Below are 18,068 nucleotides of genomic sequence, written 5' to 3' on the forward strand. Positions count from 1 at the left end.
TGAAACTAGTTGAGCATGTTAGGAACACTCTTGACAATGGCGGCAAGGCCATTCTTAATCTCTTGGATCTCACTGCAGCTTTCGATTCTGTACCTCACTCTAAACTTCTTGAACATCTTCAAGAGATAGTGATCAGAAACATGATCTTGAATTGGCTGACATCATTTTTGAGCAATCGTACTCAGGAAATATGGCTGCCCCCATATGCCTCTCAAGCCAGAACCCTAACTGCGTGTGTACCCCAGGGATCTGCCCTTAGCCCTACCGTATTTAACATTTACCTCACGGCTCTGGCTATACTGGCAGAGTCATTGGGTGCCAAATATGCAGCTTCTCTTCTCTGGTGGGATGGGAAGAGAATTGGATGGGGAACTCATTTCTCAGTGTCTCGACAGGGTGTTTCAGCGGTTGGCCAAGCACCAACTGATAAGACTGAGATTGTGGTCTTTGGAGATGTCACCCACAATATAGTGAGAACTTGCTGGCGGAACGATGTGCCTCAGCCTGACCCCCACCAAAACTCTGTGAAGTATGTAGGTATCAAAAAATTGACAGCATCCTCTCGTTCCAACCACAGATTCAAGCTCTAACCAGCTCTTGCTTCTACATTCTCTGCATGCTAAAAAAAATTCTACCTCTCCTGTCTGAGTCAGCAGTCAATAAGGTTATTCAGGATCTGGTCACGATGAGAATGGATTATGGGAATGCCCTCTACCTTGGGGTCACTGATTTCCTTCTCAATAGACTCCAGGTGGTGCAGAATTCGGTGGCCAGACGGCTACTTAAACTCCCACCTAGGCCTCACATGTCCTGTTATCTGAGGGTCCTCCACTGGCTTCGTATAAAAAAGAGGATTCTTTTTAAGACAATGGTTTTAATGCATAACGTGGGTTAGGTATACCTCAGAGAAAGGATTAACAAATACATCCCAGAGTGTACCCCGCATTCCTCCTCCGTTCGCCAGGCAAATGTGGTCTGGATCAAGTGACTTAGAGGAAGCAGGAGATCTTTCTCCTACCTAGGGCCGCTCACCTGGAACAAACTCCCAAAAGACCTCCGTATGGTCAATAATCTCGCTGCCTTTAAGAGGAACCTGAAAACATGGCTTTTTATGCAGTCAATCTAGGTACCCTTAGCTTTAGCACCGGGACACTTCTCTAAGTAGCTGCGTGCTTTACAAATCGGGATAACATAACATAATTAGGGCTCCTGGTTTTCCGTTTAAACTGATTTTTACATATAAATACAGACGGAAAACAAGTTTTCCTTTATCTGTATTTATAAATAAAAACGGGAAATACTAGTCTATTTTGTCATTGACATCAATACCATCTGGTGTCACCCCCTTCTTAGAGGGTTAAGAGGTGTCAGCCCGGCTGAGACAGCTTCCCGGGCGCACACACAGCCGCACCCAAGTACTTCACAGGTCTTTGAAAGACCATTTACATGTTAATGAGGCTTTGTTGTTCACCCCTCAGCCCCTGCCTCTTCACTCTGCCGATTGCTCCAGCACCCGTCTTTTCCTTGCAGACTAGGTTTTACAAGAGCAGATTCTGTGTTGGAGTGCCCGGTTTGCAAAGAGGATTATAACGAGGGAGAAACAGTAAGGCAGTTGCCTTGCAATCACCTATTCCACAACTGTATAGTGCCCTGGCTGGAACAGCATGACACATGTCCTGTGTGTCAAAAAAGTTTAACTGGACAGAACACAGCCACAAAGATATTTGCAGTAAAAGTGTTTCTTTTTTTTTTGGATCCATTTCATTGTGGTGCTTCAACCGACTCACCTCTTGTCTCCTTTCTCAGCCCACGCACAATAAAGCTCTCTGTTTGTTTCTCATTTTTAAAAAAAATCTTATCTCGAAAACTTCTCTTAATCCCCTGCAATCCTGGTTGGACTACACAGAACGTTTGTTTATTCACGGCTTAGTCTCCAGCACACAGGCAGCCCCTGAGACTCACCTCTCCGAGTGCCGGTGTGGGGATTTGTCCGACCTGGAGAGGGGGGTCTGACCCTTACAGTACCCGTCTGTATATAGCCTTCGCCAGGCTAGATGAAGATTTGCTTACTGCTCTGGCTGTAACTGAAGCAGTTCGCAACGTGGGCGTGGACTGTAAACTGTCTAGTTTAATATATCGCACCAGCCCTTTTTTTTTTTCAAAATTGCATTTATTGTTAATAGAGCAGCAGGTTTTTACAGCAAATCGCCCGGTCATTACAGGTCGCATCCAGTTGTGGTCCCAGTGCTGGCTCTCATGAGACTTGCAACTGGACTGCACTGGTGTCAGGAGTCCAGTGGGTGCATGGCATGGGGTGCAGCGGCAGAGGTACGGGAGACCCAGCTTTAGGCCAGACATTCTGTAAAGCACCCAAAACTGAACAGGTCCTCCCATGCACACATCGATAGGGGGCACTATCAGTGCCAATTACTGACTCATTTCTCTAAACATTACTCCAATTCTTCTGTGCTGCTCTCAATGGGATGCAATGTCCTTCCTCAGAGCAACAATAATAGTTTAGGTCACAACTCCACCTCTAGCCCTGAACTCTTGAATAGAGGTGCAGAGGGTAAGTGGGCAAAGGGGAAGGGAGAAGTACCCTACAAAACACCTAGGGATTGTATGTTCAGCGGCCAGTGCAAAGTGTCTAGTCACCAGACACCATTTGGGTGTATCTCAACTGTTACACTTTAATTTAAAGGTTAAAAAGTTCAAGGCATACAAAACAGAAAGAGAGGTAGAATCTCGAATTTACCACCACATTAACAGATTCCTACACACAGGAATGGAGGAGAGGACAAAAGGGAACGAGGAAGGGAAGAGGTGGGAGAGGGGAGGAGGTAAAGTTTTTTCAGCTTCATGAGTTGCTGGTAGAGTTCTCGTTACTGGGAAAATTGGAAGACGAAGACGACGACGATGAGGAGAAATTCATCCCAGTCAGTCCAGGGGGGTTTGCCTGACATTTTCTACTCCAAAATGCAGCCTCAGGAGGAGAGAAAAAAAGGTTTTAAAATACAAACAATAAATATATAACTAAATAAAGCAAGACAGAGTAGTCGCAAAGTGGCCAGATTCGTTTTATTTACACTGAAACACATTAACGCCGCCTTGCAGATTTTGCCAGTGAAGTGCTACTTTTCTTTTCATGTTGTTAGCTTTTCAAGCAAAAACACTCATTGATTTCTGAATAATGAGTGTAAAAGCTTTAAGTTGTATTCCCTATGAGTGTTTGCTTTTTTCCAGTATGTTGTTACTTTTTTTCAGGCAGCATATTACTGTAGTCTAGTGCATATTTTGAATTGAATTGCTTCCAGGTGTTTATAGCGGACACAGTTGGGTTGCAGCTGAAGGCAGTGTTAGTTTATCTCAGTGGGGCAGTAGGGTGTTCAGTGGGAGAGAGGATGTGCCAAATTTTCAGATGAATGTATAGTGTTGACCAATAACAACTGAGCGCATGTATGCATTCACAATTTAAATAAATGTGGAAAAATACTAGCTGTAGCATTGTCTTTTGCTTGTGACAAAAATAAATGTGGATAAATACAGAAAAAATGCCCAAGAAATAAATGTGGATAAAAACAGACGGAAATGGCAAAAAAATAAATACCATAAAACCGGGAGCCCTAAACATAATATATCAAATCCTTCATCTGCTCTTCAGTTGTCCACTACCAGCAGGAGGAGGAAGAGGAAATTGGACTTTCTCTTGTTGCCTCTTTCTGTCACCAATGATGACAGTCCTTACAGGAGCTTTTTCCTGTGACCCATGTTGAAGCACATAGGCATTCCATATATACCTTTAAAAAAGGACCCCAAATCATCCAGGCTAATGTCTGCACCATTTTTGCTCTCCTTTTTTTTTTTAACTTGTTTTGTTATTGATCAACTAAAATGTGTCTTTGTTCAACATACAAAAGAAGCCAACCATCAAACTTAAGTAGGTGGTAAAACTTACAAATGGAGAACAATCCACTTAATTAAGAAAGGTTTATATATTAATTTTCATTTTATTAAAATAATGTAAACCCTTACCTAATAGGATAAAGTTTGGAGCCATAGCCATTTGATCAACACAAACAAACAAAACTTTTATTATGCTACGTTACTACTTTTTTTTTTAAAACAAAGTTTTGGCGCATGTCTCCATCCCTCACAATAAGGTAAGACTGATACTTATGGCTGGTCTGCCAGGTGAAGTTCCACTGAAGGTAAGCCAAGTCCCCTCCACATGAGATCACAACACAGGTAAGGAAGTAGGAAATTGAATCATCTCCTGTGACCGCTGATAAGGGAAACATCCTTTACAACTCAACTGTTACAACGCACTACCATTACGACGCAACCATTACAACGCAAGTCATTACAACGACTTGCGCTGGGGGGGCGCTCTAGGATATGGAATAGTTTTAATTTACTATCCAACACCTTCCCTACCATCCACGTGGACTGGAGTTGGAATAGTAAATTAAACTATTCACTATCCAGCACCCCCAACGCAAGTCGTTGTAACGACTTGCGTTGTAAAACTTACGTCGTAAAGGCATGCATTGTAATAGCATGCGTTGTAACAACATACATCCGCTGATAAAGCTAGGGGCACATTTTTCATGGTTTTGTATTGCCCTTGTGCCGCGCAAACGGGCGAGAGAGCGAAGTAAAACTTAAATAAGTTTTATTAAGCCATGCAAGGCCACCTTGTGTAGTAGCCCTGACTGGCTTGATAAATCTAGAGTAAGGCAAATCGTTGTTTTGCGTTTCTTTGACCAGGGAGGAGTTCATGGGAGAAGCCTGAGTGTTCCCATGCATCCACCCATTCATTTTGGTGCATTCCCAGATTTACCAACACTGTTAAACCTAGGAATACATTAAAATGCTACACCTTCTAAGGGGAGACTCAACAAGGAGAAATATCTTTGGTTCTCCTGGTTGTGTACCTTTGCATTCTGCAGCACACTTAGAAAGAGGACAATTCCCTTGAGGATTGTTTTTGTGCAGGGAGGTTCCCCTTCCTGCACACAAAGAATCCTACTTGCAACACAGGCCCCCTTGCACCATAGTGCAAGGGTGCCTACATTGGTGCTAGGCAGCACATAGGGTGTCAGCACAAGGAAAGGACAGGAATGTGCCCTATAATGTTGAATACCTGCTCTTTCATGCAGCACAGCAAGGGGGATTGCAACGCTGCATGAAATAATGATAAATCTGCCTCAAGGTTTGCAAAAATAGGGCAACAGTGAGAAAAGAACTCAATTCAATGGCCTGATAATAATTAGACGGGTGGGCATGGTGGAAAAGCAACTGCAACTGTGAGAAATAGTAATTAAGGCTCTTGAGTACAGACATCGTCAGTGACTGCTTTAAATACTTACAGAAGGCTTGTTTTGAACATAGAAAATTAATTTCTTCGACATAGTAAGAGTGTTAGCAGGTTCATCGGTGGAATTATGCAGCAGGGGAGGGCCAAATCATGAGACAGGGTTTATTCAACTATGCGGTAAGAAAAGGAAAATTATGCAGCATAATGTGCCACGTTTTGTGACAGCATTTTTTCATTATTTATATATTTTTACCATTGTTACCATTATCCATGCAATGGTTTCACCTCATTAGTACTCATCTGACACCCAAATACTGCAGTAAGCAACAGGAAGATGATCCGTCAACGTTTGCAAAAGGCCCTCCACTGTGCAGCAACAAGGGTAGCCGTGTTTTAGCAACTTTTTCTCTGTTTGAGCTAGAAACAAATGTTTTTGTTAAAATCTGCAGATTTTGAAGCAGCTGATGGAATATGTGTCAAATATGGCCATTACGTAAATAGGTGAAAAATGCAGCAGCTGCAAAATCGCAAAATTCTAGTGGCCAGAGTATAATCAGTTGATTTTACTGCTACAAACCAATGGCCTCGTTGTAACTGTCTTGAAAAAAACAGATTCTTTTAGGAGCCCTCAAGCCACAGCCAGGTATAGGAAGAACCCCAAACAGAGAAATGACCTTCACTAAAGGAGTACAGGCCCCTAGTGCACACTGACTCTAGCAATGTTCATTCCATTAACCCCTGACAGAATGCCTACCATGCTAATCTTTTCACCTTGGGATTGAATTGTCAGGCTTCAATTTACCCCAGGAAGTCCAGCAAACCTAAGGGTTTACCTTACATTCCACAGGCCCAGCTGTAATCCTTGATGAATGTTGGCAGAGGTAGACACAAGGAACAAAAAGTGTGCTGGGGCTCTCTCCTGTGTATTGTCCAAGTACTGGGCAAGAGAGTGGTGAAGGTGGTGGTGATAGAGTTTAACTATTTCATTGGCTTAAGGTGGGTCGCATGGTGCCTGGATGAGAGATCGGACAACTCACATAGTAAGTATTAGTATGACAGATCAGTTGAGTAAATGTGTCTCTCTGCCTCGGGGTCTATGGTTCCCGGTTTCATTGATCGTGTCTCCCTTTCCTCGGGTCGAATTTTCCCGTTCTAATGACCCTGTCACGGTCTCCCAGAGGCCCTTGTCACCATGGCTCTGCGTGCATGCCACGACTCTTCAATATCTGTGACGCAATGCCTCCTTATTTTAGTGTCGGCCTCCCTGTCCCATTCTAAGTATCTCGATCCCAATACCTGTCTCTCTTTTATCTCAGCGTCTGTCTTATCCTGGTCAGGCACCTGTGTCATTCTGCCTTGTTGTTGACTGAAAGTAGGGTTTTGGATGTGCCAGGAAGCATGGCGCCATGCTGTGTGTGTGTATGGTATTTGTAGTGTGGGTGTAACACGGTGCTACCAGGTCGGAGGAATTACCTTACAACCCCCGTATGTGTGTGGATGTAAACCCACACAAGTTACTGAAAAGCAAAGTCGTGGGCGCATGTTTATAGAATAAAGACAATGGTTGTTGATGTTCTGAGCATTTGAAGAGTTGTCATTTACAGTCCACTCAAATAGGCAATGTTTTTAGTTTAATCTTAATCGCAAAAGGACAACCAGCCAACACGTGTTTCGTCACAAAAGGGAAGTATCCCGTGACTTCTTCAGGGCTGTTTTAAGAAGCGTCGATGTCTTTGGGGTATCGCTCCGCCAGTGATAATTCCAACCCAGCAGCTCTGAATGGATGTGTAAAAAATCCCAAGGTACTGACAGGGAAACTCCGAAATGACGGAGATCTCAAAAGTAAGTGTCTGAGTATCTGTTGGTGGGTGGGTGACCGTCTCAACTGGATCTTATGTATCAAGGGAAATTCTTAAGGTGCTGGTGTTGAAGCTCCAGAGTGGCGTAGATCTTGAAAGTGTGTGCCTTCAACTGTAGGAGGGTGGGTCCGCCTATTCAAATGGATCTGGAGCGAGAGCGCTGTGTGGCGTGCAGGCACTGGTTCGTCTCTGTTCCGGAACACATGTCTTTATTCTATAAACGTGTGTCCAGGACTTTGCTTTTCATTCTGCTTTGTTGTCCATGTCATCCTGGCCCAAGGATTCTGACTTTGTTTAATTGTTCATTGCATACATAATACAGCAGTGGGCATATTATCAAGGACGGAGTTAAAATTATCGCCGCTTTAGCTGCAGGAAACTGCCGCTAAAGCGTCGATAATGGGCTTGTTAATATGCCCTTGAGAATTCCAATAGAAGCCATGTTCACACCAGAACATGGGCTTCCATGGGAATTCATAAGGGCATATTATCAAGCCCAATATTGCTGCTTTAGCGGCAGTTTCCTGCCGCCAAAGCAGCGATAATTTTAACTCCGTTTCTTGATAATATGCCCCCAGGTTTGTTATTCCCCCGTTTTTCACAGCTTAACATAAAGGTAGTTAATGTTTCATACGAACCTAGAAAAATCGGTACATGCAAAGTCCTCTCAATTCACTTCAGTTTCTAATTTACACTGATTGACTTCAATTATCAGCTTTGTTTGTTGAAAATCAACGGTGCCAATGAACCACGTATTCAGTGCTTAATTTGATCTGGTGGTTTCCAGTGCTCGCACCAGCACTTATTTGCCGGCATCCGGCACTTAATTGCCTGAACCTGCACATGGTGGCGATGTTTGTTTAATTTAAAGTTGAGCAGAAAAAAAGCACTTGTTTGTTAGTTCAATATACTTTAATAACAACTAATTCCTGCCACCCAAATCATTCTTAAAACTTTTCCTCCTGAATTGTCCCACTTGTAGCAGTGTGATGGTTGGTAATTGTGTAAATACAGTAGCACTGTGCGGTGCAAACTGTGGTGGCCTCCTGAGAAGAGCTCCAGCACTTATTTTTTTTGCAAATTAAGCTCTGCCCATATTATTGGTAATATTTCAGTGCATTTTCCTTTGAAAGGCTATGCCATCTCAGAGTCAATAATCAATCGAAGGTTGCGAATACTAAACATTTATTTGTGCAGTTTTATACAGGCGAACTCGACCTATGATTGAATTAGTGCATTTATAAAGTGAAACGTTCACTCCAATGAGCATCTTGATGCCTAGATGGCACCAGGGCGCTTTACATGAGCACCGGTTGCATTACAACAATATTCATTTGTAGGCACAGGGAGATTAAGTGAGTATTTGCTAATAACAGGATGCTTGAGCCCATTGCCAGACTCGAACGTAGTTCCCGAGTTCAAAGGCGACCACGCTAGCCATTAAGCCACATGATTAGTGCACTCATTTTAGTGTGCCGGATGTGATTCGAACAGATTTTGAGAATGTATTTTTAGATACAAAATCAGACTAAGTGAATAATAAATATATCTTGATGTTTTACATCACTAAAATATATTTATGTTTCCTGCAATTTCTTCTTTCTGTCGACATAAAACGCCTGTATTTACAAATGATGGCCAGAAGGTGGCAGTGCCTACACTTGGTTCTAAAGGCTTGTGCACATTTTCTACATCTCTCCCCGGACACAGAAAGCTGTTCATAAAGAGTTTACTATTCTGTTTAAATTACCTCATGGCTCATATTCTCTCAATGTACAGTGCATACACAATCCAATAAAAGGCAGACCATTTTAGCACACTTTTGGGATTATAGGGTGCGATTCTCTTTTTTTGACAACCAACTCCTTCCTATCCTAGCTTTCGAATCTAACATATCAAACTCTATGCAGAAAAGCAGACACCAACAGGGACTTGCTAGCGTTAAAATTGTAATTGTGTTATGAATTTTAAATATATCGAAAAAGTCCCACTCCCACTCCTTGTGACAAAACAGTTCAGTTTCAGTAAGTTCTGCGTCTATAACTGTGGAATGGCCAGACCCCACACGCTCGTATTTTTTTGTTTTGTTTAATATTTCTGGTTGCATACACACTATTACAGTATGCATACATTTTCAAGTATTAGACATGCAGGTTTCATGACGACAGCTTTGATTTCAAGCAACGATACATTTTATACGTTCTTCAATGTATTCCTTGCTCTTCAAATTGTTAAGAGCGTTTCCAGTTATTCATTAATGAGTATTATTTTAAATGATATCGCACATCCAGAGAACATCCTAAAGGGTACATGCAATAAAAGCATCTCCGTCCCATTGCCATGGCCGTCACCCCGGGCCTGGGCTGTGCATCCCCCCAGCCTCCCTCCGCACTCTCCTCTCATGTCCCTTCCCCGGGGTCAGAGCTCCCGCTACAGTCTGATCGAGCAGGGACGGTTCTAGGATTTTTGGGGCCACGGGCTGATAGGAAGAAGACCCTCTAATTTACATACAACATAACACATTTAGGGCTGTTTGCATCTCAATAAATGCCCCTGCTCCTGAAGCTAGTTTGGGCAACACCCTTCCCACCCCGTCACCCGCTGCAGCCCCGCCCTCTCAGCCACCTACAAGCTCATCTTAAAAATCTCATAAATGGCAGACTGTTTGAGGGTAGCTTGCAGGCTGAGAGGGTTAACACTGTGGTGGAGGAGGGTCGGGGTAGCTAAACTGTGGGACAATGGGCATACCATGGTGCCTCTGAATAAGCAACAGGGTAAGATGAAGTGGTGACGCGTGTCGTTAAGCCAAGAAGGGGGATGACACTCTTCGCCACGTTAGAAACGCACGGCCGCACCATATTTACTAGAATATGGTGCAGCCCTGCGTTTCCCCCTGTGCTGGCGCTAACTTTAGCTGCGTATCGCCAAATCAGGCACCCTTGCACCATAGTGCAATGCATTCCTGTGTTGAGGGGAAGATTGTTTATGAGCAGGTAAGTCACCCTTCCTGCACAGAAACAATCTTTAAATGCCATTTTGTACCGTATATGTGTGCTGCTTAATGCAGCACACATAGAAGTTGCGAAACTGCATTGTTTCAAAATGATTGTTTATGTGCAGGAAGGGGGACCGTCCTGTACATAAACAATCATAGGCAATTTGCTGTTTACATGTGTGCTGCGCCAGGCACCACACATGGAAACAGCAAAAACGAGGTGAAATATGGCAGTTCTTCTCGTTTCGCCTGTTTAAGACCAGGATTTCCCTGGTCTTGATTTTGGCACTACCTCCTTTTTACGCTGCCCTTGTAAATAGGGGGCAACGTCAAAATCAATGACTGTAGCGGTGAAATGCCCACCGCAACACCCATTGCCCTCCCCTTTCACGCTAAATAAAGCATGAAAGGGTGCCTTATTTACAAGACAGATTTAAGCCGTGTTAAGTGGTTTAACGCTGCATGTTAATAAGGTTAGGCCGCTATTGTTATCACAACGTCACTGAAAGTGATGTTTTGGTGGTGATAGGGGCTTGTAAATATGCCCCTGTGTCTCCTACACCATGGCTGCAAGATCCAGGGGGTGGGCCCCAAGGGCCCAGTTGCACAAAACACCTTCTTTCAAACGGATCGGCAGGGAACACAAGAGGAACGGTGTGCCACCGAGGCCTGATTGTGTTGCACGGGTGCAGGGCCCCATATTGGTGGGCTGAGTGCGGGTCCTGCACAACTGTCCATAACTAGTCCCAGCCCTGCACATGAAGTCCATGGTAGGGTCGCCATGCTCCCCATACTTTTTCAAACTTTAAGTAATTCAAATTTTTAACCGTTTGCTTTTTAGTAGGGGCTGACTGTGCATGACAGACAGGCCAGATCAGGCGTCATTGTTCTGTGCAGTCATGTCTGTTTCATATCTAAGGTTTAAGGCTACATATGCATGCAAAGACATGATATGGATGCTGTAGGTTGACATGAACAGATGTATATGTGTATGTGTTACTAGGTTATGACATTTATATAGCAAAAACCTAGCTGAGAGCAACAGAGTGCTGTACTAGAAGAAGGGTAAGAAGATATTTTTAGTTTGTGTACACGAGAAAGAAGAGTAAGGGATGGTAGTTCAGTAGAATCACGGGATCTCTTCTGCGGCCAGGTTGGTAAATGGGATTTGGGCTGGTTTTAAAAAAAAAAAAAATGTTTATAACCTGCATACAGTTATCATTAACGTTACAGGGTGAACCACATCTGGCATGAGTCATTAGTACATTGTTATAACTGTGATGACCCTCATGTTGGTTAGATTTTGATAGAGAAGGAGATGTAAGTAGGAAAGGACAGCAAAGTTAGAAAAGGGGGAGAGAAGGGGATAGGAAAGACTATTAGATAAGTATACATATAAGGCTTAACATTAGCGCCAGATACATCAACTGCAATTGATAATAGATGAGATTTTTCTTGAAGTTATGCCTTCAGCTACAAAAGTGTGATGACAGTGAGTTCCAAGTATTTTCATAGGACGTCAATGAGCCCTGTGTTTGGTCTTTATGGCCATAAATCATCAGGGCTCGGACAATTTGAGAACCATGTTAAATTGGTATCGTCCTAATAGACAGTTACATTCAGCTGGTCAGAGGAAAGTTATAATCCCCCGCATCAGGAAGGAGAGATGGGGTGAGTGGGCTTTCTCTGTGGCAGCTGCTAGGGTTTGGAATACTCTACCGGTACATATTGCCTCATACGCTAAATTTCGCAAGAACGTGAAAACACTTTTTTACCAATCATAATAGCTTCTTGGTTCTCCCTTGTATTATCTCACTGGTTGCAGCGCTTTGAAGCGTTTGGTCTAATACGCTCTATAAATGCACATTTAGAAATACATGGTCAACAATGTCAAAGGATAGTTTTAGGTTAAGTAAGATGAGGATGTAGGTGTTGCTTAGTCTGTAGATGGTACTGTGTTGTGGCTGGTACTGATATATGTTGCTGCCCGCATTCCAAGATTGTTGACAGGGGTGGCTACTCCATTTGCGCGGAGGAGCATTGCCCCACAAGCCCCAGAGCTAAAAAAATAAAATGATAATAAAGTTTCTTTATTATTGTTTTGTTTTTCGGTAACCCGTCCTGAACAGTCAGGACGGGGCGGGGCCTGTGCTGCCGGGTGGCAGCAGCAGGGCGATGAGCACTTTAAAATGCGCATGTCCCTTTGGACGGCCATCTTGGGACAGCCAGCCAGACATGCACATTTTAAAGTTCTCGAAACTAGCTATCCTAGATAGCTGGGTTAGAGAAAGCACAGGCCTCTAGGGATCTTAGGAACAATGGAAAAGCCTGCGATATCCAAACCTGGGGATGTTTTCAAGCTGTGAAAGCAAAAGCAGAACCAGGATAGGGTAGTGCAGTTCCCTGCATCAGGAACTTCCTGAAGACTCCTTAGGGAGGAGGACATGAAGTCTTGAGGCAACTTTAATGGATCACATTGCCAGGCAATGTTATCTTCAAAACCAGCTGCCTCATTTGCAATGTCTTCATGACCAGCACCTCCCTTATCATATGTCAGCTCTTTAGACTTTAAGTATTCAGACATCGGGATGGCAGATACCGAGGCAGATCATCAAAAATATTTCAAGATGTTCTTAAACCGTAATCACTTTTATCATTCTCTCCCTCACCTAAAAATTCCCACATTTTAATGGAATCAAATAGAAGTGTAAAACAATTGACTATTTTCTACACCAGAAGCACTTCAAGGCCGTGTTGAGGGTATGGGGCAATATAAACATGCTAGAATATATTAGAATCCCATCCAATCTCCTTCTTTGCAAAAACTTGAATTCATACTTACAGTGAGATTAAATATTTCAATATAGCCTTATAGCATGCCGTAGCGGGCTATACGACCATTAAAGGCCCGCTCCAATGTTAAAGGCACTTGCCGAAGGCGAGGCCACTAGAAGGCAGAATGTTCTAACAAATAAAACAAAGGCCCCAAGGAGCACAAGGGGACTGAAATCCCCCCGGGTTCCGTGAGGCCTTTGTTCGCTGCAAGAGCTGTGAAGGACATACATTGGAGTGTTGGAGCTCTGGGCTTCTTCCGGCCATTAGAAGCCTGGAGCATTCCATTGTTTTCAGTGGAGCTCCCAACATTTCAATGGTCAATATCCCTTAGTTTTTATCTGAACAAATGGCATTCCCATGTACATAAATTGGTTAATATATGGCATATCAAACATTCTTTGGTCTCCCACTTTCAAATTAAGCGCACATTTTAACTAAGCAAGGTTCCTTTTAATATAGCTAATATCTTGTATGGTGGGCATTAGCTTTTTCCCGAGAGGCAGTGCCAGCCAATTTTCTGTTTCAATTATTCAAATAGGTGATGCTTTTCATGTATTAGGCCTCTCCTTTCTCTGTTTCAGATATGGCTGAGGAATTCCCCTACCTGAGCTATTAGTCAAGGCTCAGGGCACCATTGGTAGTGGGAGGTAACTAAGGGCATTGGCTGGACTCAGCTGTTGCTTCTTCTGAAGATTTCATGAAGAAGCATAAACATACACGTGGGAATAATTTCCATAGGTCAGGTGGCTGCCTTAAAGTCAGACATATTACTTTTTCTAATGTTTTTATTGATTTGTTTTTCTAACTAAATGTAATATGTTTTTTCAATATTCTTTCAGATGAACCAAAGATAGATAGGCAATGAATCAACAGCAAGCTAGTTTGTCTTGGTCAAGGATACATTATTTAGTGACGGGAGATTCTTCTGTCCTGTTTTGACAGTGCCAAGAAGGGTGTCATGTTTGACAAAAATGTTTAACCGTTAGAGAAATGGAATGAAAGCTTCTATGGTCAGAAAATACATTTTGGTCATGGTGAAAAGTTCACTTTTGTTGGTGGTTGCTTGAGAGCTCAGGGGTTGTCTTTAGACTATGCCAGGGTACCTGGGAACCATTATGGTCCGATATTTGGTGGGATGAGAAGCACAGTGATTTGTTAGTGTTGTTAAAATTGTGTCTAACCTTCTTGATCCTTTTCTACGATGATATTCCTTATAGTCTTGCATTTACCTATTTTGTCTGTTACGGGTGTGTCTCACATGGGCTTAACAGTGTTTGACAGCTTTGAAGAACATTTTTCTTCAGTTGAAGTGACTGTGATAGAGATATATAGAACAATGTTTTTAGCCACTGTTCATCGGACACCAGAAGGTCTACGGCACTCACTCAGAAGGTCTGAAACAGTTTAGAAAATGTAACTTATTACCAGATTAATAAAGCATACATACATAAAAAGAAACCAGAAAATTGTAGACCCTTCTGCAAATGTGAAAGAATATGAAACCGGAGTCTAAAAATTACGTTTGTATCCTTAGCTTATTGGTGGGAGCAGAGCAAGTACAACAATTCGAATATAGTATGGAAGATTGGAGGTCTTAATTGAAGCAGTGGTATGCACTGGCAAAGAAAGATCATGCATTAGAAGCAAAACAGACAAAGTGACATTCTAAAATGTAGCATATCAATTCACCTGTCAGAAATAAAAGTAAATTTTGAAAAGCTTCAAGTCTCTGTTTAAAATTACAATTGAAATTTTTGTTTCTGAATTAAACACAATATTTTCATACCTTGCGTAGTTCTTTGATGTTTACTTTTTCCTCTATTTCTGTGTATTGTTTTGAGATACAAATTGTAAAGATTTCTTAAGCTGGGATCCCCAGCATCCAGTACTAATTCTTTGTGGGCCAGCAGAACTTAAAAGGTGAAGAACTGCTAATGTAGAAAGTGGTTTTTGATGCAGTTAAACGAGTCGGTGCTACTGCGGTGTCACGGGGGTGGGTAGTTTAGGCTCATAGGAGAGCCTAAACAGCATACTGTATCCGTGACAGCACCTACAGTATGTTAGTGCACAGTGTAGCATGTACCAGGTTGTGCGTGCCACACAGTGGATAAACGCAGGTGCTATTTTAGGGGTGCACAATATGTTTCACCCGCACTCACTCCAAACCTGTTGCACACTGATTCTTCTATATGTATCTCTCATTGTTCTCTGTAAAGCACCTTAATGCCGATACAGCACTAAATAGACACTATTAAGTAAATAGATAAGGAATATCTCTTCTGTACATGTTGCACAATAAGATTGTCTGGATATATATAAGGAATAGCTCTACTACCATGTTGCACAATAAGATTAGATGGAGATTTTAGCAAGCATTATTTGTATTCAAATGGAAAATGCTCTTGGAAAAATAACTGTTTTTATATCTGTTGTAGGAGTACAATTGGCAACTAATATGTATGTAATTAGGTCATTTTCGTTTGGGATGAATTATGCCTTGTATATATCATTTTAATAAGACTATTGTAATGTTTTGGCAAACAAGCTGTTGGTGATTTCTTCACAGCCCAAGTGCACCCTCTCTTTGTTTATACTAATAACTAGCATTTTGTCAGTTTTCATTAGGCATTGCATGGAATTGCCCCCCCTATTCTGTAGAATGGTTCGAAATGAAATGGAGAATCATACCTTCTTTCTTTTATAAAAGACAAAAGCAATATACTCAGTTCAGCTTTCATTGCAGGAAGAAATATGAACAGTGTGCACAATTCTAGAGATATCAGAAGGTAAAGTACTGTTGAATCATAGCTGAAAAGGACTGTAAATAAATAATTCCAGACATTCTTCAGGATTGGGATTGCCTAATAATCACTCAATTTGACGCTTATGTTGTGTCTCTCATCCTTACATTTGAAGTATTGAGAGAGATCTTTCCAGGGGGGTTAAACAATAAACAAACTGAACTAAGCATAAATATAATTGATCTTTTCGTCATTTCTAACATTAAAATAATTTTGTTTTTGTCAGAAAAATAATCTAGTGAAATGCCCACCAACATTAAGGAGCGTAGGTATGCAATGTGTAAATCAGAATGTCAGATAACATCTTTTCGGATGCAGAGGAAAACCACGTATACTTGAAGCTGTGCTTAAAGTCCTTAATTTAGAACCTGTCCAGTTCATATATCAATACCTTATTCGCAAATGTCATGGTGATACTTCAAGTAATTGTGGCTACATTGCACTTAATCCTTACCAATGGGGAAAGGATCTATGCTGGAAAATTTAATGAGTTGCTAAATATCTCCCCATTCATGTGCTGTTCAAGAGCTTTCCACTTACAGTGATCAATTCAGTCTCCCACCCTCACATAAGATGAAAACATAGATTAATTCTGCTCTCAGTGATTTCTGAGGGTATTTTCTATTATTGTTTCATTAAGCAGACCAGAACGGGTTGAGCTGGACTATAACTGCATACCCTAATTGGTCAATTTTGTCTGCACGGTAAATAGTAGGATCCTATGTTTAGCTTTTCAATGCTAAAGTTCGTGTTAAGAGGGTCTATACTTTACTTTATGTGCAGAGGACTTATCACTGCAGTGCTGTTATATCTAGAAGCTGGATTTGCGGCAGGGTGGCATACTGCATAAACTAAACTTAGGGCCTTATTACGAGTATGGCAGTCCTGGGACCACCATACTCATGGTGGTGGTCTGACCTCCACCACCCTGGCAGTGGGATTGCCGCATTAAGATGGTAGTGGTGGAACAATCACAAGACTGCCGCCTCCACTGGGATCTAGGATCCCACGGCGATGGCGGTGCAGAAAGGGGTTGTATATCGTGGCGGTGCCAATGCCAGCACAGCTGAGCAGATTATGACCTGCATTTCCACTGTCTATTTCATGACAGGTTCCCCGACGTGAAATGAGTGGTGGAAATGCTGGCAAGGGAGCCCTAACAGGGCCCCCAGGCGATTCCGGAGTGCGTGCGGAGGGGCACATATTGCGCATCCCTAGAATAGAACCTACGTTCATGCACTGTGTGGCATGAACGACATGGTGCATGCTACACCATGCACAAATCTGCTGGAGGCGCGGTCATAGCGACGGTATGCTCACAGGCTCTCCTATGAGCTTAACATACTTGCCACCATGTCACCTCCCCAGCACTGCCAGTCCACCCACCCTGGATTCAACTTGTAATCCGGTGGGTGGGTTTACCACTGGCTTGGCGGTCTTCCGGGGACCACCGCGTTGGCTGTCCCAAAGGAACACCGCCAAACTCGGTGATAAGACCTTAATAAGTACATTTAAATTAAACTCGAAAAATGTTTTAGGTTTCTGGACTGCTCCTTTTTAATGCTAACACCACAAAGATATCTAAGTGAACCTTTATCAGAAATGCTAGCCACGCGTTGATGCACCTCATATTTTTACAATTAGGCAGTATGAGGTGCATAACAATTTTGACAATTCAATATGAAATGGTTTAGACACAGTTGCAGAGGTTTGACTTTGTCCCATACAATGCACTTGAAAGAGGCTTTCATGAAACAATACTTATACATGATAAATGATGCCTTGATCTTTTAGTTTCCTATTTTAAAAAAGATGTTTAATCTCACAGAAGTTACACATTGTAACAAAGTCACCTTTTCTCTACGGTCACCTGGGATTTTGTGCGTCTTTCTGTACCCTACAATTACTGGGATTAGGAATCTGTGCACAGTGACGCTGGTATTCAGTGCCATGGTGCGTGTCCTCTGGACCTAAAATTGTACTGTTATTATCCGTTTCACCCATTGGTCGATTAAACTATCCTGATAGATGGCTCAGAAATGACTCCAATAGCAAAGTAATTTAATGTCATGTGTTGTCTTCAGTGTGTATTTACATCATCACATAAAACAAAAGTATATGGTTTCCTAGATCACCTCTGTACTAGGACTAGGCTGCGCTTTAAAAACACATGCTTTTCTATGTAGGAAATCCATTTTTATATATTTAAATAAGTCACTCCTAAAGTATGCTTTTAATGACCACATAACTAGGTGGTTAAT

Source organism: Lissotriton helveticus, chromosome 4_1 (assembly GCF_964261635.1).
Source record: "Lissotriton helveticus chromosome 4_1, aLisHel1.1, whole genome shotgun sequence".
Taxonomy (NCBI): domain Eukaryota; kingdom Metazoa; phylum Chordata; class Amphibia; order Caudata; family Salamandridae; genus Lissotriton; species Lissotriton helveticus.